Source organism: Vombatus ursinus, unplaced genomic scaffold (assembly GCF_900497805.2).
Source record: "Vombatus ursinus unplaced genomic scaffold, bare-nosed wombat genome assembly UNPS02014784.1, whole genome shotgun sequence".
NCBI classification, from domain to species: Eukaryota; Metazoa; Chordata; class Mammalia; order Diprotodontia; family Vombatidae; genus Vombatus; species Vombatus ursinus.
This window is the reverse complement of record NW_020954562.1, coordinates 24,540,996-24,564,842: the sequence shown is the minus strand read 5'-3', so window position 1 is coordinate 24,564,842 and position 23,847 is coordinate 24,540,996. Positions and strand designations below refer to the sequence as shown.

Sequence of the window (23,847 nt, the reverse complement as noted above, 5' to 3'; positions counted from 1 at the left end):
TATTGGTAGAAGGCAGAGAGATGTTGTTGATTCAATCTAGTCCTGACTGAGCTCCAACAGCTTACAAAGGGGATTTTGATGAAAATGATTACAGATAGAATGTCAGGACCAGATCTGTGGTTCAAATAAACTAAATCTCTTACATAATGTACTGTGGTTTTGTGGTAGATTTGCCATTTCATCTATGTGGGGAACTCCTGGTGTTCTGCCCCTAACAAATGCAGATGAACAGCAATTAATTGTTAATATAGCCTGGCCCATGGTAACACAAGTAGTCTGGAAAAGAGGAAGAATGTGAACTGAGTTCTAACTGGTTCCAAAGTATCCCTCTACTCATTATTCCATGATGCCTAGTGGTTATCTTTATGGCAGTTTCATTATAATTCTGTATCCAATTCATACTTCAATTTAATCCAACAAGCATTTGTTATCCCCAGTGGATTTGTTATCCCCAGGTATTGAAGATACAAAGAAAAAAAAAAAAGAAAAACTGTGTTGTTCTGATACAAATTAAAAAAAAAGAAAAACTGTGTTGTTCTCAAGAAGCATACATTGCCCTGGAGGGAAACAATTCATTTAGAATTACACATGTCTGATTTTTGGAGGAGAAAAGAAGGAGCACCAACAATGAGGAATTTGAGTAAAGGCCCACTCCTTTGGGGAGCAGTACTAGAACTGAGCCTTGAGGGAAACTAGAGGTTCTATGAGGCAGAGGGGAGATGGGCGTGCATTCTGGGTTCAAGGGATAGTTAATGCAAAGGCAAAGAAGCAGAGATGGGATGTTGAGTTTAAGTGAACAGCAAATAACTCAGCTTTGGTGGAATTTAAAGTGTGTGCAAAGTGATAAATGTGTGATAAACCTGGAAGCATTGGCTGGAGCAAGATTGTAAATTGTAGAGAAAAAAGAGAGGAGGGCAAGTTGTACAGTTTGTTTCATTGTTTTGGTTTGTTAGTTTTTTTGGGTTATTTTGTTGCTGTTTTTAATTCTAGTGGTGATAGGGAATCACTGGGTGTTCTTGAGAAGGGTTATTACATTGTTGGAGTTTTGGTTTTGGATAATAATTGTGGGGTGGGAGAGGAAATGGAGAGATTGGAAGCAAGGAGACCAATTAGAAAGCTACCGTAATAGAAGAGGGGAAAGATGATGAGAGCTGGAATTAGGATAGGGGCTGTGTAAAGAAAGTGATTGAGATACATGTTGTAGAGTTAGAGTTGACAAGTCTTCAAAACTTCAAAACTAATTACAAATAAAGTTTAAGGAAGATGGAAGAATAGAAGATGACTGTAAAGTTATGAATCTGGGTGACTGGAAGGATGATTGTTGCCTCAACAGACATAGAAAGGTTTTGAAGAGGGGAGGTTATATATGTGGTAGAGTGGGTAAGGTGGATTTCATTTTGGAAATGCCTAGTAAGAGATGCTTATTGAATGCCTAGTAAGAAATGCTTATGGGGCAGTTAGGTGGCACAGTGGATAGAGCACTGGCCCTGGAGTCAGGAGGACCCGAGTTCAAATCCGGCCTCAGACACATAGCACTTACTAGCTGTGTGACTCTGCTAAGTCACTTAACCCCAATTGCTTCACCTCAAAAAAACAAAACAAAAAAAAAAGATACCAGAGGAACTACTCAACAGAAGCTTGGTTATAGAGGCTGGAAACTCTGGAGAGAGTGGGGCAGTATTTGTATACTAATGGTAAAAATAATATATCAGTAAAAGAACCAGAGCTTTTAACCTATTGCTCTCTACTAAAATAGGGGAAAATGTTATTTTGTGTTCTTTTTTGATATTTGTTTTTAAAAGTTTTTAATGGGATCATGATATGCCTTAATAAGTTTATAAGAAATTGGGAGACAGTCACCAAATGAGCTGTTTTGTGTTTTTGTTTTTGTTTTTTTTAGTTATTTAAATTTTGTTTAATTATTTAAAATTAAAAAAAAAACCTTAATTCAATAATTTGTGATTTTACTTTTTTTTTTTCCCTTTGTGTGTGGAGCTGATAGCACTCACTTTCTAACTTAGTAAATGGCCTTTTAAGTACTTCTGGGATGGAAAAATTCACCATTCTGCAATCAACTTAGTGATAAGCTTCTATGAACTTAGGTAGGCTGGTCCTCAGATAACAGAGAGATGAACAATGATTGGGTCCTTAATTGAAGCTTTTTAGTTTGGCAGGATCTGCCAAAAGTTGACACCCTCATTAGACATCTTAAAGACTATTATGAGCATCTTCATAGGAGTCTATCAGACTTTAGGATATATAAACATTGTGACAAAATTATAGTTTGGGCCTTTATAAGTTTGTTTGATACTACATAGGAATTTTTAAAATTTTGCTATTATTACTTAATATGTTTGAGGCAAATAATTCAGAATCACTATTTTTAATTGTGTAAGTATTCATTAAATTTTGTATTGATTATCTTGTTTTTATATCACTTACATTTCCCCTTGTATCCCTCCTGAAGAGCCATTTCTTATGGCAAATACTTTTTAAAGAAAAATTCAGGAAACGATTTTATACACACACACATATGTGTGTGTAATTGTATATACATATATAACACATATATATGTACACACAAATATGTATATACACACACATATATACGTAAATCTGACAACAGGTACGACGTTCAGCATCTGAGGGATGTGCTACCCCCTGTCATCCAAATTTTGCATAGGAGCAGAGGGCAGTATCTTTTCATATCTCTGGTTTTTTGTAATTATATATCATTCTTTATCAATTAGTATGTGATTGTTTTTTCTGTTCATATTTTTGTAGTCATTGTATATAGTATATTCTTGGTTCTGCTTACTTTACTCTGCATCAGTTCTGGCAAATTTTTCCATGGTTTTCTGTGTTTATTACATTCATCATTTCTTACAGCATCACACTATTCTTTTGTATTAACTTATTAAATATAATTTGTAGATATTTTAAAGTACAGAATCCTAACTCTGAAAAGGTCATAAGGGATGATCTTGCCCCATTCTTTTATGTTACTGTGAAGAAAACTGGCCCAGGGAAAATGAGAGAATTAAGTTATATTGAAAGTTCATTGTAGAACATAGGCTGGAACAACCATGTCTTTTCTGTCTTCTATATGAGTCTTTTCCAAATGATCTGTGGTAGAGACACAGACATGAATGTGTGTGTGTATCTAAATCAATACACACATACTTTTATATGTATTAGATATGTATGTATACATATATTCAGATACATATGTTTATGATTATATACCTGTATATGTATACATACATACATATATACATATACATATATATATATATATTAAATCAATGTCCGAATTCTATCATTTTTTCCAGCTTAAAATCTCTCTCTGAAAAAAAGTTCAGTTGTTTATATTTTCATTAACACTATGCTACCCAGGGAATTAAACAACACCTTTTTTTAGAGATTCATGAAGAGGCTTTATTATTCAAGTCAGCAAAACAGAGTCATTGAAATGGTCCAGACAACAGAAGCTTGTTCTCTGGGTGTATAAATGACTCCTATTCACAGTAGTTGCCGATAAAGATCACTGGTACCTTGTCAGATACTCCTAATTGTAGGAATAAGGTGCCTAGAGAAATAATCAAACTCTTCTGTGCATACACAGCCTTTTCATTCAAGTCTTTAGCAAATCAAATGACACAGAAACATAAAAACTCTGTAAGATTACCAAATTAGGTCAAAATTATTGAGTTAAGAATTAAAAGACATATCTCCTGATTCTTTGAATAGTAGGGCTATTCAAGCTAAATCTAAGAAAAAATGCCTCCTGGGTAGAGCTAGATTTCTTCTTTCACTTTGGAATTGCTATAATTAGAAAGTAATTTAAAATGTTGAGTACAAGGTCTCTGAAATATTTTCTTTCCTGCATAATTTACTTTAGTTTAATTTAATGGCACAGTATAGCAAGACCCCTTATACCATTCCATGGGACATCATCAAAAGCTAACTTATAGGCTAGAACTTTTATTGTTTTTAATTTTTTTTCTATGTGAGAGGGGCCAAATAGTGACCCTAGATAACCTAGGTTGCATCCAAATCTATAAAATAATATTAAATATATTATTTAGATAAATTATATATATATATATATTTAAAACAACAGTGTTATATCTATATTGAAGGTATTGTTAGAAAATCTGAAACAAAAATCTACTACAAGAGTGTGTGAAAGAAAGCCTTCATTATGCTTCTCTCAAGAAGCAAGCACACCACACCCTAGAACGGCACATGCTCGCCAATATGGAAGCAGAGCCAACTTTTGAATGGTTAGTAAAATCCATCCTCCTCTCATTTGAGCTGGGATTGAACCAGCTTATTTGGGTTACACTTTCCTGAACTGCCCATCCTATGTTACTCCTTGTAGTGTTAATCTCCCCCGCCTGTCATGTGTCTCATGTTCGAAAATGGCAACTATCTCTGCCCTCGGGATGTGTCAGTTAATATTCAATAAGCTTATTAAGCAAGCTCAGTGGAGAAAAGCCTTTGCCCCGTCAATGACCCTGACAAGTCGCAACTGATTTAGCCTCTTGGGGCTCTGTCTTAAGGAAGTAGTTCATTTGCAGAAGGTTTGGGGGACTTTCTGATGGGTTGAGGGACTATCCACAAAATCTTGGAAGTCCTCCTCAGAATTCCCATGTTCTGCTGTGGAAGCCTAACTTCTAAATCTTTCCCACAGTATTTTGCATACTTCTTAAAATTGTAAGTAGTCAAGCACATTTTTGGGTATACTTCTCACTGGACATAGAATTATGTGACCTTTTCTATTTTCTTCTTTGCTTATGCAGATAAAGTGTTCCTGTCATGTCCTAGCTTTCATCTCTGAGAAGTCCATCTCAACCTGCAGTTTTTTTTACCTTTGATCTCTGGAGAAACATTAGGAGACATGAAACCTGTTTACTTTCTTTCAAGCCCTTTGTGTACTGACAGAGACTTGCCCTTTTCCAGATGTCTATTTTTTCCCCCTCCAATTGTGGCAACTGTTTAAAGGTTAGCAGATTTGGAAGATCAAGTCCCCAGCATCCTAGCCAGAGAGGCCATTGAAGGTCATTGCAGCTTCTCACAAAGTGATTGCAATTTCCCATCAGACACTTTAGCAATCTGATCTGGTTGCTATCAGAAAAGTCAATATTTGCATTCTGTTGAATATGCATGCCCACCAGTGTTTGGAGAAAGGGCTACTTGATATATGCATTTGTATGATTATCTTGTTTGCATTCAGAAGATACTATCTGCAAGTCCTCTAATGATTCAAAAACTTGCTGTAAGGGGTTATTTCATTATTAGAATTAGCTCTTTTGCAATTTAAAATTAAACAGACTTAGAATTTTGTGTTTCTTAATTTACACTAGGGCTCCAGAAGGGCATCTTAAAGAAATTTGCAAAAGAAAGCTGTTTTGTTCCTAACATGATAGGTGTAAATATGATGCTACTCTGACATTTTCAGTGTGTTCCTAGCTAAATGGATATAGGTTATGGCTAGACAGTACTGATAGCTAAAATATTTCAAGAAGTTCAGGAAAATTATGGATCAAATGATCATAGATGTTAGAGCTTGAGGGGCCTTTTGAGGTCACCTAATGATTGACCTTTAGGTTGGACTGAAAATGTAGGTTCAAACCCCACCATTTTACAGATGAGGAAGCTGAAATGCAGAAAAGTAGCTTGACTTTGAAATTGGAACCCATGCCCTCCAGTTTTAAGTTTAATATTATTTGTGAAATGATGCTTGTTTCTCAGTGACAATTCTAGGGTCATTTAGCGTTGTAATTGATAAACAAGTTTAATTCCAAAGAATATATTCTTCAGTGCCCTTTAGAGAAACACTCTTTCTTAGCAAAATCTCTTTATCCTGACCCCATCGGTACTGTTCCCTGTGGTCTGCATCTAGAATCTTGGACAGCTACCTTGAAGCTTCCCTGGCTTCTCATACCTGGTGTATAGGTAAGATGCCCTGCTCAGCTTTCCTCTTCAAAATCTAATCTCTCTGATTCAGTTTAATTTATCATGTCATACTGTTTTAAGTCCATTAACTACAAAGCTATTTCACTTGCATGAGAGTAAAGACTGATGATTAAAGGATGCAAAAGACCTTAGAGATCATCTAGTTGATTTCCTTCATTAAAGAAGGAATAAAAGATAAAGAAATAAATAAAGAATAAAGAAGGTTAAAGAAACTGAGGCCTTGGAAGATAAACAGTTTACTCAAGAGTAAATAATGACTCTTCTTCTCAATGACAGAGACTTTTTAACATCCTACTCCCTCACCTTCTTCACAACATCCATAAAAGCCAGATTTTTTTTTCCTGTGCTCTGGAGGCATCTTTCAGTCTTTACTACCTCTCTTTCTTGTGTCCAGTGATTCCATTTGGGGGGGGGGGGCATGAAAGAGGATCCAGACCAATGCAGGAATTTCCCCTTAGCAATGTAGCAAGGAATTTCCATTTAGCAATGTAGATCTCTAACTGTTCTGTGAATAAGTAAGAGAGTTACCTATAGGCACCAAGAGGTTAATTAATAGGGCCAAGGTCATATAGGCAGTATGTATCATAAGGAACTTGAAATAGTAAGGTCTCCTTACTTTGTGTCCAGTTCTCCATCGTCTATAATACTACTTCTCAAATCTCAGTGTTCCATGTCTTACCATCCCTACCCCTCTACTGTCAATGCTGCTTATTTATGTCTCCCCAGGGCCAAATATCTAATCTTAGCCCTAATGATATCTATCTCACTGTTCAGATTCAACACTTAGGATATAGTTGAGATTCATTTGGCTAGAGAACACTGATATTAAGAGGGGACATAGTCTGGTGTGTGATACTTCATAAGCATTTCAGCTAGTTTTCTTCTGCACGAGTAAACTTCCTTGCCTGTCCTACCATGTGTCAGCCTATAAAATCAGAACCTCAAGCTAGATCTCTGAGGTATAACCTTATTCCTCACTGTGTCATGCTGAGTTAGGTTGTGGACTTATGTAAGGTTAGCCTCAGGAAAAAAAAATGTCTTTATATTATGAGAGGTCCCTTGTGCCATAGGGTCTTTCCTGTCCATCCCCCTCCCCCAGTCTCCCTTATTGACCTGTCATAGATGGCTGAAAGTCCACCTAGAGAGTGGATAGTCCTTTGAGCTACTGTATTAATTTCTTATACAATAATCATACTCTTTACACAAGTAAACCATGAAGTCACAGTAAGTTGTTAAAACATTGATGAGAATGATTTTATAAGATCCATTCCAAATGTCACCTAGCATACTGGTCCAAAATCTGTGTGCCTGCTTGTCTGAACAGGACAGGCCTAGATGAGAGAGAAGAAAAATAACTAACATTTATAGAATGATTTGCTATATAAATATTAAATTATAACTCTATGACAGTTCTGAAGAGAGTCATATATGTGTTATCATCCTCATTATTGCAGATGAGGAAATTAAATTTCAGCTATATTACATGACATATCTGTGGTCACATACCTAATAAGGGATAGAGGCAAGATGACCCTAGATTGCTCATCTGATGGTACAGTACCTTTCTAATAAGACATGCCCCCTGAATAGCCAGTAAACAGCAAGAGAAAATATTTTACACTTGGATAAATTGTCCTTCACTCTAGAATAGAGGTCCTTGTTAGCAGCAAAAGTTCCAAGAAGCCATTGATGAATCAGAAAAAACTTTTTATTAACAGCCTATCAAGGCTGGGTGTCCCATGTGTGGGCACACCTTACAGAAGGGAGAACAGAGCTTTTTATTCCTAGGCCCGAATCACAGTTCCCTCCCCTATTTCCCCATTGGCTGAGTAATGAAGGGTTTAGAGCCTATCCGGAGCACCTGATTTCCCCATATGAGTCTCTGCCCCTAATTACATCTCCCATTCCCCACATTTCCTTGTCAGCAGCCTACAGCTGTCAATAACCCAGCAGCTACTCATCATCCTGATAAGTGATATGCAGAAGCAACATTCCCAACCACATTTCCTACATCCTTAACATTTTTTTGTGTCATGGACCCTTTTGACAACAGTTGAAAGCTATAGATTCCTTATTAGAATAATGTTTTTAATGCTTAAAAAATACATAGGAGTACAAAGAAAATCAATTATATGGAAATATGGTTATCTATCTATCTGTCTGTCTACCTACCTATCAGTGACCATCAGGTTAAGAACCATTCCTCTTCTCTTATAATTTTGCCTAGGATTGGTCCTTAGCCTAACTTTTGAAATTGAATTTTTAAAATTGAACTTTTTAAATTTAAAATTTAATTTTAAGTGGAAATTTTAGTGTTTCTTACCCATTACTACACACTGATTTCCAAATGCCCCTAATTAATTCCAGCCAAGGAGTTAACACATCTTCTTGTAATCAAGAGGGCTTCAAAGTCCCAAAGATCTGGGTTCAAGAGTCCCCTCTGATACATAATGGCTATGATACCTTGGATAAGAATACAAATTGCTAAGCAGTTGTCAATAAGCATTGGTAGAAGGAGTGTCTTCAACCAGAGTTCTCTCCCTTCACCCATGAAATCACGGGCCTGACCAAAAATCAAACAAATAACAAAAAATAATCTTCTGATATACAGTTGGATCAAAGATCTAGAGCTGGAAGACTGTAAGGGTCGTCTTCTGTTTCAGTATCTTCATTTTGCTGGCACAGAAACTCAGCCCCCGAAGAGTTAAGTGGATCTGAACCCACTGCTCCAATACTAAACCTATGCTTCTTCTACTGTACCACTTAGAACAAAGCCACAATCAACAATTATGTAATTATACTTACTTTTAAACAAAACTAGAGAGATTTCTATGCAATTAGTTTTCATTGCGTAACCTAAACAACATGTCTACAATTTTTCATTTTCCTTAAGTGGCAAGGAAGGTTCTCATTACTTCTATTGACTATATAAATATTATTGTTAAATGGAGTTACTGGAAAGATAAGCATGCCATAAGATATACAACAGAAGTAAATCCTGTAAGAACTAACTGCCTCCCTTTCACTTTACTGGGCCTTTGTTAGGCAGTTATTATATTATGTCTATTTTGAAGTGTGCAGCTTAAATAATAAAAGAGCACCTTGGAGTAATTCTGGAAGCAAAAAGAGAATTTCTGAAAGTATGGGGAAATAACCCTTTAAGTCTGTATTAGAGGACCAGAAGAGAAGAGGACAATGGGAGAAGAAAAGATTTAGTAGGAGCATAATAAGTCTCTGTACAACTGAGCAGTGTGCTCCTGTGACTGGACATGGGCTTAATTTTCAATAGGAGAGATGTCAGTAAGGCATTTGAAAGAATATCTTGTTACTTTTTTAAGACAGTGGTAAATATTGCAGCTGGATCCCAATTAGTGCAAATAATTAATCTCTTGAAGTAGCCACGTCATTTGAATTAACATTGCATATTTCCATTGGGGTGGAACCAATTATCTTATTTTATACATTTATAACTTAGAAAAATGTATATTCAAATACATGTAACCAGTTCAGGGGATTCATTATTTACACAAATTAAGACCTTGTTGTATCATAGATGCCCACTGAATAAGATCCAAACTCAATACTTAGTCTGCCATTGAAAGCCCTTCCCACCGCCCTGAAGTCAGGAGGACCTGAGCTCAAATCTGGCCTCAGACCAAACACTTGACACATACTAACTGTGTGACCTTGGGCAAGTCACTTAACCCCAACTGCCTTGCCAGAAAAAAAAAAAAGAAAGCCCTTCCCAGTTGGCTGCATTTTATTTTTCACAATTATCTCACACTGCTCACTTACACTCTAGCCAGATTGAACCATTTCCTTTTCTCCAATAATATCTTGAACTTTGTTTTCCTGTTCCTTTGCCCATGTTGTTCTTTCTAACTGAATTTGGTTAATAGCGTATAGGTCAATGGACTTGGAGGCATGAAGCCATGCATTCAGATCCCATCAGGCAACTAATAACTGTATAACTCTGGATAAATTATTTAAACTCTCTCTGCCTCAATTTCTTCATCTTAAAAATGAGACAGTTAGATTTGACCCCCAAAAGTCCCTTTGTAGCTTTAAATCTATGAGCCTATGATTTTCCTTTCCCCATTTCACTGTACTTATTGAGGTCTTGCCCAGTTTAATCTAATCAAGTTCACTTACCACTAACTCTATCAGATCTCCCCTAGTTCCCTAGTTCTCACAGGATGCTATGATTATTATAAATTTATTACATATTATTTCATCTTTCATGTACTGGCAAAAAATAGTTTTCCTCCATTCCATCTATTTCCTCCATTCCATCATATTTCTTGTATCTCAATCATAGGATCACAGATCTAATTAGAGCTATGAGGGGCCATAGAGGTCCTCAAGCCCAGCTCCCTCATTTTGCAGAGGAGGATCCTGATTAGAGAGATCAAGTGACTGGTCCAAGGCTACACAGAAGCTCAGGAACTTGACTGTTCAAGATAACAGGAAATGATTCATTAAATTGTGAGGTCTTTGAGGGCAAGAATCATTTCACCTACCCCACCTTTGGCATCTGCTGTCATTAGCACAGTACCTAGCACTTGATAAGAGCTTAATACAAGCCTATTGAATGATTCACTCTGAATAATCTGAAAAGAGAATAATTTACTCTAAGAAATGCTAATCCTTAATTTCTCTCTCCCTTTACCTACTGGCAACCTCAGATAGGAGAGGGCTAGTGCATTCCTTGGAAACATGACCAAATTGCAGCTGCTTTAATTTCCTCAATGTGGTGACATGCCCAGGGCAAGAACTGATTTGTATCTATCTTTGTGTCTCCCAGGGCTTTTACATAGTCCCAGCACATAGTAGGCACTCAATAATTATCAATTAAATGGAATTGAACTAGTTTGGAGTCAGTGTTTTGGAATTTTAAAGAAAGTTTAGTCATGTTTCTGCATGAAAACAAATGGGCATGACAAGTTTTCTAGGGCACTGGAATCTAAAATGCCACGTTTTCATTAAAATGGTATTCCATATTATCTGTTCTAATTATGGTTTATTTTTAGGTATGTATTTCCCCTCCAGTACTGCTATTATTCTGTGTACATTTGAGGATTTCAATTTTTAAAATTTATACCTGTGCTACAGATGACTTATTGAAGGCTACAGTTTCAGATAACTAGCAAATCAATAAAGCTTTGTCAATCTCATTCAATTGGCACATTGAACACTCAATTTAATTTTTATTCTAATCCCTTTTGCTTATAGTTGTAGTACTTTGTTTTCTGGACAGAAGATACTGTGCTTCTAGACTGGCAGCTCATTAATGGAAAGGCATCTCAATACTTGTATCTTCCCTTAACACTTAACATAATGGATTGGACTTAGGTAATGTTTGTTGAAGGAACAAGTGCTTCATTCTTATTCTTTTCTTTTTGAAGGGCAAAAATAGTATGCTCTTTCCTTAAGAATAGTTCATTGAAAGTCCCTAATGCCCTTTTCTATCTTTTTTTACTCATTAATAGATTATAAACATTTCTTGATTTTTTTATTTCATATAATGTTCATTAGGTTCTTGATATAACTGTGTATTAGCTGAAATTTAAATTTCTCCTAATTGGATATTAACATATTACTGCTATTAGTTTCCCCCATAAATGTCATTTTTTGTTGTTTTCATTTCTTCAAAGTCAAACTCAGACCCTGCCATTCTCTTGTCTTTAATATCATCCCAGGTTGTCTCAAAGTGAGTTATAGCATCATAAGGGCAGGACTTTCTGTTCCCAAATCAGTTGGAATCTATAGCTCATTGATGCTAATAAATTTCTGTTCAATTGGCTCCAAAAGCTCTAATGTTGCTCTGATTTCCCTCTCAGGTTCTCTGGTTTCTGCAGTAGTGCTATCAATGGCAATATACTTTCCTTGTGCAGCCACATTGTGTGCAGAAGAAATCATGCAAATGTAGATATCTGATTTCCAGTTGACCTGGTTCTGGATCTGGCATGAATTGGCATCATTAGTGATCTTTATTGTGTGGCTTAGGATACAGATAAATCTGATCAACTGGCCTACTTTTTTAACTCTCTCTTTTGCATAACTAGGGTCACAGATGAGCTGCTTGCAATGGGCAATCTCTCCTTTAGATTTCACACCAATCACTTCTCCATCTTTTACAATGATTTCTTCAATTGGTTTGTTCAATCTATAAGGACCTCCATAAATGGCACTTAGCCTTGCAAATCCTTGGGATGGCTCTCCAAGGCCATAGAGAGAATAAAGATATAGACTCTTGCTATAGCTTGCCAAAGAGTCGCTATAATCTTTAATCCTGTTGATGGTTCTATAACATGGTTGATCTAAATAGTCATCAGTTCTGTAAAGGGCAAGGGTGTGGCCAGTGAAATCTATGACATCTTGGCCCAAATTAAACTTCTTGTACATATCTCGCTTTGTAGTCTTCTTAGGATCAATACTCTTAAAAGTTCTGGAGTCTTTCTCATCAAAGTTTCCAACATATACTAAGAATTTCCTGGACTGATGTTTCTTAACAGCCCCACCAGGCTAGATACTAAGGTTTCTGCCTCAGTGGAATGAACTATGTATATTTTCCCTTCTTTTAGACAAAGCTTCCTTCGGTTACTTGGAAGTCCAGATATCAGGTGACTTTGTTTAAAGCAGCATCTTAACCAACTGACCATTTGCCATAAGGAATTTGGGGATTAGATCCACATTCCAGTCTCTTCCCCTTCCCACTGAGGCTGGTGGTGATCCTGGAATATTAAACCTCTTGTATCAATCTTCCAGTGGTGTAATGGATGCACTTTCACTGCCATAATAAAAGGTTTCTATCAATGTGAAAGACTTTCTTCCCATTTACTGACGTGATCCTAGAAAGTGTGCATTCTGTGAGGCTGGCGCCCAGCCCGATTGGGTGGTACTCCTCATTCATGGTGAGGGTCAGAAGATAAAAGGGAAGAAAAAGAAGGGTGGGGCTGGCCAAAAGCTGGAAAGGTACAAAAAACAACCCAAAGGAAGCGAGTAGGGAAGCCTCATGCACCATTTGGCAAGTGCAGAGAGAAGATAAAATGGAGCACAGAGGAGGAGAAACTGCTCACTGCCTATTTCTTGATTTTTTAAAGCACTCAAAAGTAAATTAAATACTATATTTTTTTCTTTGAAATCTGGAAATAAAGAGCAGTGACATAGCACAACATGATTACATTTTTTCATGGAGTACCATTATATGGCAAGTCCTCCAAGAGAGGTATTAGCTCTTCCAATTTGGGTTTCATATGACATTTATTAGAAGAAATTTTATTCATAATATTTATTCATTTTTAACTTTTGGATGTTTTATGGTAATACAACATCAGGCTTGGAGTTCATAGGTTACTCAACACTACATAAGTCATAATTTGATCTAAAAGACATCTCACATCATGAAACAAAATATACATAAAAACCCCACATTTGATAACATTTTTGAAATTAAAAAAACATTATATTTGTCTTGGAGGATGAAATGAGAGTGGTGGTACATCTGGTTAAGGGAAAGACTTTTTGCTCCAGCTACTGTTTTCCCTCCTATCTATTACCGTCTTGTGTTGAAGAAAATGATGAATTGTTGGAAAAGCCATTTCATTATCAATTGATAAGGGCCTATACATATTGGAATTCTTGCTCGAGGCACATAGCAAGTTCCTTACTATAACTGCTATACATTAAAACATAGTTATAAAAAGTGTATCACTACCCCATAAATTCTGTTATAATGTGGGCTAAATTTTACTGTGCATACAACAGAGCCCCTCTCCACTTTATCTTCCTTGCAAAATCTGGCTTATATAAAAACCTAAAGGCAGCCTATAATTCGAATAATCAGAAACATTTTTTCAGTATCTTTATATATGTTTTCTTCCTTTCAAAGAGATTTCATTTTATGGATACAGCTAATATATAAAAAGTGATAATTAAACTAGTGTGGTAAATAGGAAAATATATTGAATCTTGTGATGTGGTAAGCTTCTAGGTAGGATCAGTGTCCCTTCACATAAATGTTAGAAACATGGTTCTTTGATTTTTTAGTCAAAATTAAAGAAATCATATTAACTGAAATTAACTTTCTTATAGAAAAAATAGATTGTTTGATCTTATCTGAATTTGACTATTTCTTATTCTTGTAATACTCTAAATTAACTCATAGTTGTAAATAGAATAAAATTAGGAATGTTTTCATGTTGTTGTTCAGTGGTTTCAATTGTGTCCACCTCTTTGTGACCCCATTTAGGGTTTTCTTGGCAAAGATAATGGAGTGGTTTGCCATTTCCTTCTCCAGCTCATTTTACAGATGAGAATCTGAGGCAAACAGGGTTAAATGAGTAACCCAAGATAACACAGCTAGCAAGTGTCTGAAGCCAAATTTTAACTCATGAAGATGAATCTTCTTGATTCCAATCCCAGTGCCCTATCCACTGTGTCACCTAACTGTAAATACTTTTTAAATGTTCAATTAGTTTCTATTATGACCATAATAGGATAACCTTTTGACTTGCTCTTTATCTGATAGTTTAATATTGATTGAAATTTCATTTGACAATACCAAATAGTGATTCCTTTACAAAGAAACTTATGAAATAAAAATGTTGATTTTTAAATGAGTATTTTTTCCCTAAAGAGAACAAGAACTTTAAAAAGAATATTATAATCCCATTTGCTTTGTATGATGTTAGAAATTGGTGTGGAAGAGGGAAAAACTCAGTAAAGTATTGCCTCAATCCACATTTTCTCTAGAGTACTCCTTCAGCAGGCAAGAACAGGAACACTTTTTCTATATTCAAAACCAGTATTTTTCCTCCTTTTTTTCCGCCCTTTTTTCCACACCATCTCCTTCATACTAGAAAGCAAAAAATAAAAAAAAAAATCTAATATTCTAGCACAGTACTTGTTTTAGTTTTTTAGTAAGAGAGGAAAAAAGAAATGGCAATTTTGGTTAATAAATCTAGAACACTGAAAGTGTTTTAAGTGAGCTGCCCACCCTTTTACATTCAAGGACATTTGTTATATACTGTGTCACAGTAAAAAGACATAACAGCTTGCAGAAAGATTGGTTCAAGCCAGTTGCAAGCAAGATGAATTTGCCATATCTTTGACCCTTGTTCTGAATTTAGAAGGTGTGAACAGCACGGAGGATCCTCTGTCAGTATAGGGGAAAAATAGTTTAAAATTGAGAAAATTGAGAAAACAAAAGGTAGAGAATTAGACAGTTAACATTGTAAACAACTATATGGCAGGTTGAGCTGACTCCCCTACCTTATGTTACTTGCCTTAGATGTCGATTTTAGTGCTCAACTCAGGCTCCAAAATTCCTAATCATAGCTTTGAAGTCCATCTAAAGGGAAGGAGGTGGACTAGATAATCTCTGGAATTATATGAGCATTGTAAAGCTGCTACAGAAATATCTCATTATAATGTTATCAAAGTATTTTCTTTTTCTTATAATGTAGTATGACCTAGTGACTGTCACATTGGACTTGGAGACTAGAAAACCTGCATTCAAATTCAACTTCTGATGGGTGTTAGGAGTATGAGGAAGGCCAAGTCACATAACTTTGGTGTACTGCCTCAGGAGTCCACTAGGATTTACCAGCATAACACTTAGAAGGGATTACCCACACCAGCTCTCATACTGATAAAATCATAGATGATGAAACTACCTTGCCAGTAGAGCATATGCGTGTATTGTGGATGATTCTGAAATGGAGAAGCTATGTTTGCATTATGTTGCGTGTTTAGCAAATAAGTTATTGAAGTGGCTTTCTCTTTGCCTGATCAAAGCTGTTCTGTGCTGCTCAGAATACTGCATGTATTAGATTCAGAAAATGTGCTCTTGTTGCCTTTGCCTAGAAAATAATACTGCAAGTGTGTGTAATATCTATTTTACATGTTACAAAACATTTTCTTTGGAGCATATGGAATCTGAGTTTTATTTCTTGGAGAATGTGTGTGTGTGTGTGTGCGTGTGTGTGTGTGTGTATTACCCTACGACCAGGGAGCAGGAAAGAGGAAAAGCACAGAACTGGATTTGACAAGACAAATATAGGATTCCTGCCTTAATTTATGCATGGCCCAAAGAACAAAAAAGAGCGAAGGCAAATGTCTAGGTGAAGAGAAATGGAAGGGGAAAAAAAGATGAAAATTTGAAAAGGGAAGCAAACACGAAAATCTAGAAAAATGGAAATATACTATGTTTCAGAAAAAAACAAAACAGCACAGAAGAACAGGTATCCTGTATTCTCTGTTTTCATTCCTCCTCTGCCTCTGCTTCCTCCTAAATCCATCTGCTTTCCAATTCATTACAGAGTTCTGTTACACTTTCTTATTTCAGTTTGGCAATGGATGGGAGGATGGTTTTCTTGCAAACCGTTTAGACTTTGGCCTGAAAGACTTACATGATTCTAAATTACTCAAATTATGTAATAAATAATGAAATATATGAATATTTTAGCTAATGAATAATGAACACAGCATAATGAGAAAAACAATTATTTGATGCTATTTTCAAATAAAACCAGTAGATTAGATTAATAGAAATAATTTTGATAAAAAGGAAATTAAAGTGAAAGCCCTTATTTTAAACTTGTATCCAATTGGAGTACAATTATATATGTGTATCCACATGTCCATGTATGGACACATATGTAAAATGCATGTGTATGTAACATATATACATACTTCAGCATATGTATGCATGCATCCATATGTACATATATACACTCTAATTTGATATGAGTTTAAAATAAGAGTTTTTTCCCTCAGTTGCCCTTTTATCTAAATTATTTTTATTAAATTAATTTGTATGTAAGGACGCACTCTGTCTCCTTAAACTGTGAGTGTATACATATATGTGACTGTGCACATGTGTACACACATGTGCACACATTAAATTTAGGAATTTTTTTACTTGTTTAGCATAACATTTTACTCTTTAAAATGTAACACCAACACTGGAAAATTAGAGAACATATCATATGTTTGACAAGCAACTCATATTTAACAAATTATCTTTGCTCATTTGTATCAAAACTGCTTCCTTGCTATATACTACTCTTATGACAAACATCACATCACATGATTCTCTACGATCTTGTTATTTAAAATGAAGGCCTTAAAATCAAAAGTTATTATTGATGAATTTGACTCCGTTAAGACTTCCATTTTTGCAGGGCTATTATCTCTTTTTATCCAAATACATACTTTTTTTTTCTTTTTTTTTTGCTTAGGCAGTTGGGGTTAAGTGACTTGCCTAGTATCACACAGCTAGTGTCAAGTGTTTGGTTTGAGGCCGTATTTGAACTCAGGTCTTCCTGAATCCAGGGCCACCTAGCTGCCCTGAAATATGTACTTACTTAATCACCTTTTCTGCTACTCTCAGTTAATATCAGTCTTTCACCTTTGGATTTCACAGAGCATTTTTTTGCAACTTTCAAATGCATTTATTCTATAATATTATGCATTATAATTGTTTATTACATTGCCTCACCCCCTGCTAAGCTGTAAGCTCCACAAAAGCAGAGAGCTATTTACTCAGGTCCTCAGTGGCTAAGGACATTGTTCTGCATTCACTAAACACTTAACACTTGAATGAAATAAAGAATTCATGCCTTGCTGAATCCAAGCCTAGCAGTCCATCCATCACGCCACTCTGCCTCCTCAGGGCAGATAGAAAGACAACTCTTAACAACATTGCCCTGATAGTTATTGAAGCCCTACTTGTAGATGAAAAGGGCCAATCAAAACCTTTGTTGGAGCCTATTCACTGGGCCAACTGTAAAATGCTGCACAGGTAAGATAAAATTCCTGGCTGTCAGTTTCTTGCCTTCTGAAGCAATATACCAGTACTATGAAGGATTGAGTCCATATTGCTTTGGTCAATTTTTGGTGAAAATAATGGTAGTAACAATACTGCTGCTGCTGCTGCGGCTGCTATTACCATCGCCACTACTACTCCATAAACAAAAACAATAACTCACATAATACTCAAAGGTTAATAAAGAACCTTCCTCACATCAACTTCACAAGATGGGCAGTGTAATAAATATGAATGAGGACTCAGCTATAGGATTGCTGAGAAATTATATTTAAGCTAAGCTTTGCTCCAGGAATTGAGTCAAAGCAGCTTGTAGCTATTAATGACTTTTTCCAAATACAAGTCTTAATAAGGTCACTACAAATTATTATTATTATTATCATCATTAGCTTTTTACTATTTCAAAAATTTGAAACAAACATCAAAAAAGTTTTCAATCATGTAGACTTGGAAAAACTTTTAACTGCCAGTGCAACAAATCACATTCTTTTGTCATGGAAATTCCATTTATCTTGGCAAGCATTAGATCTGCATTATAGAAGACACCATGATATAAACTAAAGGGGAGGCCATGGGATAGAATGGGATGGGATGGGATGCTTAAATGATGGGTTCGCTTAGAATGAGGAACCATTAAGTTAGGGTTCTGCCTCTTCCTTTTACTAGCTGAGTGACCTTGGATAAATCACAACCTCTCAGTGGCCCCAACAGTTCTCTAAGGACTAAGTGACAGATAAATTCCTGATCTAAGTCAGGGAAAATATTTCCTTCATCAGGAGTTCACTATTGCAGGAAAATTATAGATCCAGACCAAAAAGGGGAATTTGAAGGAAGAGTTGACACTAATGTCCACATAATTGTAGGTTGGTAGAAATAACACCAGATTTGAAGTTGGAAGACCTGGGTTTGAATCAAGTCTGTGCTTCGTACTAGATCTGTGTAGTCTCTAGGGTAAAAGAGGTCAATTTTCTGAACCTCAGGGTTTTTTTGTTTGTTTTCTTCTGTCACAAATGGAGGGGGTTAGACTACAAGGCTTTTAGTATCCCTTCCTCTTCTAAATGTGTGATCCAATGATCTACTTATCATAAAAGCTACTTACTGTAAAAGCTACTTATCATAAAAATCAAATAAGATATGTGTAAAGACCTTATAAGCAATAGAATGATGTAAAAACATAAGGTCATTACTACTCTTTGCTAATGTTTATACATTATCATTTATATTTGCACTGCAAACAATATTCAGGACCATTAGATTAGAGATAACTGAAATAGGAAACTTTGGAAAAAAACACATTTGTTTTCCCTGTGAATATTGGATAATTCTTATTATATATGTTTTCTAGTCCAATCTTCCAGAAGATGCAACAATTCTCATTATGTCACCTCTGAGAGATGGTTATTTGTCCTGTATTTGCCTATTTCTCGTGATATAAACTGAAAGAGTACTACATTTGGAGTCAGAGGACCTAGGTTCAAATTCTACTTGTGACACTTGCTACCTATATGACCTTAGCCTATCTGGACCTCAGTTTCCTCCCCTGTAAAATAATGAAGGCTGTATTAAATTGCCTCTGATGTGCCTTCCATTTCCAAATGTCTAATCTCATGAGACAATCATACTGGACTATTTTAATTGATCCAAAAATTTTTATTTCTACTGAACTCAAATCTTCTTTGAACACTTCTTTGAACTGTGGGCAGTTGTTGTCAATCATAAATGGAAATAACATTCTAAACAAAAATGAAGCAATTACTATTAAACCCCTTGAGTCAGGGACATTGTGAAGCAGCAATATGTGGTAGGTAGAATGCTGGATTTCAAACAATAAGGCCTGAATTCAAATCCTACATCTGCTACCTCCTATTTGTGAATCCCTGGGCAAGTCATTTAACCTTTCATGACCTTAGTTTCCATATCTATAAAATGAGGTGGTAATCTATGATGATCAAATGATGCTTAAACTCACATAATCTTCTGGGAAATTAAAATGTTTTTAATGCCCCCAATATTATCCATAAAATAAACACCAATCTCTTTTATACTAAGCTCCCTTTGGTAATGTATTGTCATAAATCATAAACATTATAGCTTCTGAAGAATTAAAAGGAAGGAAGGGTCACCCATGGAGTAATAGAGAAAGTACATAGAGGATGGGAGTTAGTACCAACAAATTACAAATGAAGAATTATGTGGACAAGTAGTATAAAGGCTGTCATTAGAAAAATGCCTAACTGGGAAAAAATAATAGACTGGTTAAGTGAGGAATTATCTACTAATGGACAGTTTATGTTCTTCATTAGTATCCTCATAATTTTGAATGCAAGGAGGTTTCATAGCATGTTGGAGAGATTTATAGGAGTTGCACAGGATGAGCATGTATGCACCAGTTGCAGTATGCATCCCTGGAGGGAATACATAGGAGGACACAGATTTAAAGAGAATTGGAGTGTGTGTGCATGGATATGCTTTTTTTTTTTGTAGCTGTGTCATATTATCATATAATATTGATTGGGCTTATATTCAGTTTAAACCCTCATATTGGTTTCATGTGAGCAGCTACCAAGCCAGGTTGCCTCTGAAAATGATTTTTTAAAACCTTAATATGTGCCTTTACATTTAAAAAATAATAATCTTAGGATTCTAAGGGACTGAAGAGGTTATTTAACCCAATATCCCATCTAACAAAAGAATTTTCTCTATACCATAATTTACAGATGGAAATCAAGGTTCTCCTTAAATATTACTAATGATGAGGAACTTGCTGCCTTCTAAGTCTGCTTTATGCAATTTTTGAATGACTGTAGTTTTTTTTAAATCTTTTATACTGATGTAAATTCAACTTCCTTGTAATTTCTATCCAGAGCACCTAGTTTTACCCTCTATAATTATCCAGAATTCCACAGCTCAGTTTTCTGGTTTTCATTCTGTGAAGAGTCTTATATACAGGGTCGTATTGACTTTAACTATAAGACACAACAACCTCATTCTCCTTGACCTTTCTATAACATTTGACATTGTTGACCACTCCCTTCTAGATGCTTAGCAGAAGTCAGACAAGTTCAATGTGAGGCAGCAGTGTGATATTTAAGTCAAAAATGCTATATTTGGGGCAGCTAGGTGGCGCAGTGAATAGAGCACCCCGGCCCTGATGTCAGGAGGAAGGACCTGAGTTCAAATGCGGCCTCAGACCAAATACTTGACACTTAATAGCTGTGTGACCTTGGGCAAGTCATTTAACTCCAATTGCTTAAAAAAAAAATACTATGTTTGGTTACATATAGAGGCAGAGCTTCCAGGAACATGAAGGTGATAATCTCAGTGTAGTCTGCGTTGTCCAGATCTCATCTAGAGAATTGTATTTAATTATGAATGCCCTAGTTGAACAATCAGATTGATGCACTGGAGAGTGTCCAGGAGAAGGCAACTGGGATGGATAAGAGCCTTGAATTGATGCCACATGAAGACTGATTGAAGGAACTGGAGAAGAGGAGATGCAGGGAGACAGAAGAGGGATTAGATTTGTTCTGTTTGCCTTTAGTAGGTAGAGCCAGGGACAATTACTGGAAGTTGCAAAGATGCAAGATTATACTTGAAGGGGGTGGGGGTGGAAAATCATAATTTCTTATCAATCAAATGTGTTAAAAATTCAAATGCCTACCTCAAGACTTGATGGGAGGCCTCCTTCTTGGAGTTCTTCCAGTAGAGCCCATATGCTTATATGAGCATTTCATGAATGAGTTGAACTACATGATTGCTGAAGTTCTTTCTACGTTTTGATCTTGTAATGCTTTGATTTGATCACACTTTCTACCATGCAATTACAAGTAGTAGCATTTAGAAGGCAAGCATGGGCAGAAATAGGGAAAGTGTTATGGTTGTGGTTTGTCCTTCACTCTCTAAGAGGACTATGACATCAGGCAGATGATGACTTGCAATTGACTTTGATTTGAGGGAAGGGATGCCTTGCAAAGTCACCAGCCTCACTCCTCCAGAGCCATCAGGGTCCAGTGGCCAGATATGGATCAGGACTACTGGAGATGGCTCAGGATGCAATGGGGGACCTTGGCCCTTTTAAGCTAAGGTCTTTTCAAGTTCTCACTTTGGGTGAGGCAATGCCCATTTGGAGAATAGGCCTCTTTAAGAAGTGAGTCAACTTATGGCCACTTTAATTAAAAAAAAATCAAACTGGGAGGAGATGACCCTCAGGGTTGCTGGCCAAAAGAGAAACAGTTACTATTTACGTTCACTCTGAGCCAGAAGGTCCCAAAAAATAACCATTAAGTGGTGTTTGGTCAGGGACCTATTGTTATCCAATCTATGAGATCCAGAGTGAATTGGGTTTGAGGCTTGGTCTTTGAGAAAGAAATCTAGCCAGTAAACCCCAAGTTAACTGGGTAGCTTTTGCCATCAAAATTTACCCTCCTTTGGGGCAGAACATCCTCAGATAAGAGAGGAGAAGGGAGGGTAGAGGAGAATAGGGGAGGTTGCCGCTAGAATGGGAGGTAATGACATTAGTCAAAACTCTGGGTCAGAATCTGCTCATTTAGGAGTACCTCAAGGTGATTCATCCTGTGAAGTTGCAGCCAGCAAAGTAGAGAACCCTGAGTTCTGTACTCGAGCAGACTGTCCAGTTAATGGGAAGGAACAAGAAAACTGACCTGAGCTGGTCAGATTAATGGGAGTGAGTAGGGATGGGAGGAGGGGCTGTGTGCTAATGAAGAGGGAGCCACTATTGAGAAATGGGAACAGATAAGGCTAATGAAGCTTTTATATGAGGCATGAATCTGTAGTTCCCTTTGTTACTACTCTTAAGGAATGACATTGGAGGAAAAAAGGTTGAATCACAATAAAAAGATTCTTCCTTCCCCATAATAGCGGGTTGTAGAATCATATTTCCTCCAAAGCAAAAAATACAACTTTCTCTTTGAATTTGTAGTGTTGGGAATTTGATAGTGGTAATTCATATCTAAGAATAACTTCTGTCTTCATAATAATATCTCCTAGTTTTTCCTTTTCTTAGTGCTAATAAGGATTCCTGTTTTGTGTCATGGACCTCTTGGGCAGTATGGGATCTGTTCTCAGAATGTACATACATATACACATATATATATACACACACACACACATATATCTTTATGTATATATATATTATGTATGTATGTATATATGTTCTGTATTTATGTATATATACATATATATGCACATAAAACAAAATACTTATAATTACAAAAGAAATTAATTAAATTGAAATAATTACCACTTTTTCAAAGTTCATGGATTCTGATAAAGAATCTCTATAGTATAATCTAATTTCTGATGTATTTTCTTCTCTAAAACATTGCAGCCATCTCTTTCCTAGCCCCACTTTGAGGGCTTTCTCTCTATCCAATAAAAGAAAAATCAAGTATTTTAAACAACTCCTGTGCTTCAGTGGTAGTGAAGGGGATGGGATCTGAACCCCTGAAAGGAAAAAAACATATCTTTGGGATCTGAACCCCAAAAAGGAAAAACCCTGGACTTGCCCATCTAGCCAAATCTCTGGCTTTCACCAGGGGCTATATTCCTGTCAACTGGCCTTTCATTGTTCTGTTACCTCCCTATGGCCCCAGGCCACTTCCCACCCTTAATCCTAACTAGGCTTCATTCTCCCTTGGCCACATGGCCACATGGTCCAGGTCCCTGGCATTCTGTTCACCCCAGCTTACTGCCACTTGCATCCAGATCCTCCTTAAACCCCTCCTCCAGTCACCCCAAACTATTTGGCTACTCTTAGATCCCTTTCTGTATATAAAGTTCATCTTGTTTCCATTAAGGTACTCAGATTCTTAAAATCTAGCCATTGCTCAGATTCTCGTCATCTACCCAATAGCTCAGTAATGTTTGGATTCCTTGACAGTCTGACCAATATGGCAGATAGTCTAATAAACCTTGTCTTTGGCTGAAAGAAGGCTTGGGTTGAATTTTGTCAGGCAGGACTCATGTGTCATGATTCCCGGGTTCCAGCACTCCTAAGCTCCTAAACCTTAACAGTA

General features: G+C 36.3%; 1 protein-coding gene and 1 pseudogene across 3 annotated transcripts in view; one reads left to right on the top strand and one right to left on the bottom strand.

Annotated features, from left to right (window-relative positions):
• FSTL5 (follistatin like 5) overlaps positions 1-23,847 on the top strand; it is an 856,262-nt gene that overhangs the window by 141,448 nt on the left and 690,967 nt on the right. The gene's annotated exons all lie outside the window — the stretch shown is intronic.
• Positions 11,588-12,895, bottom strand: LOC114046571 (annotated as a pseudogene).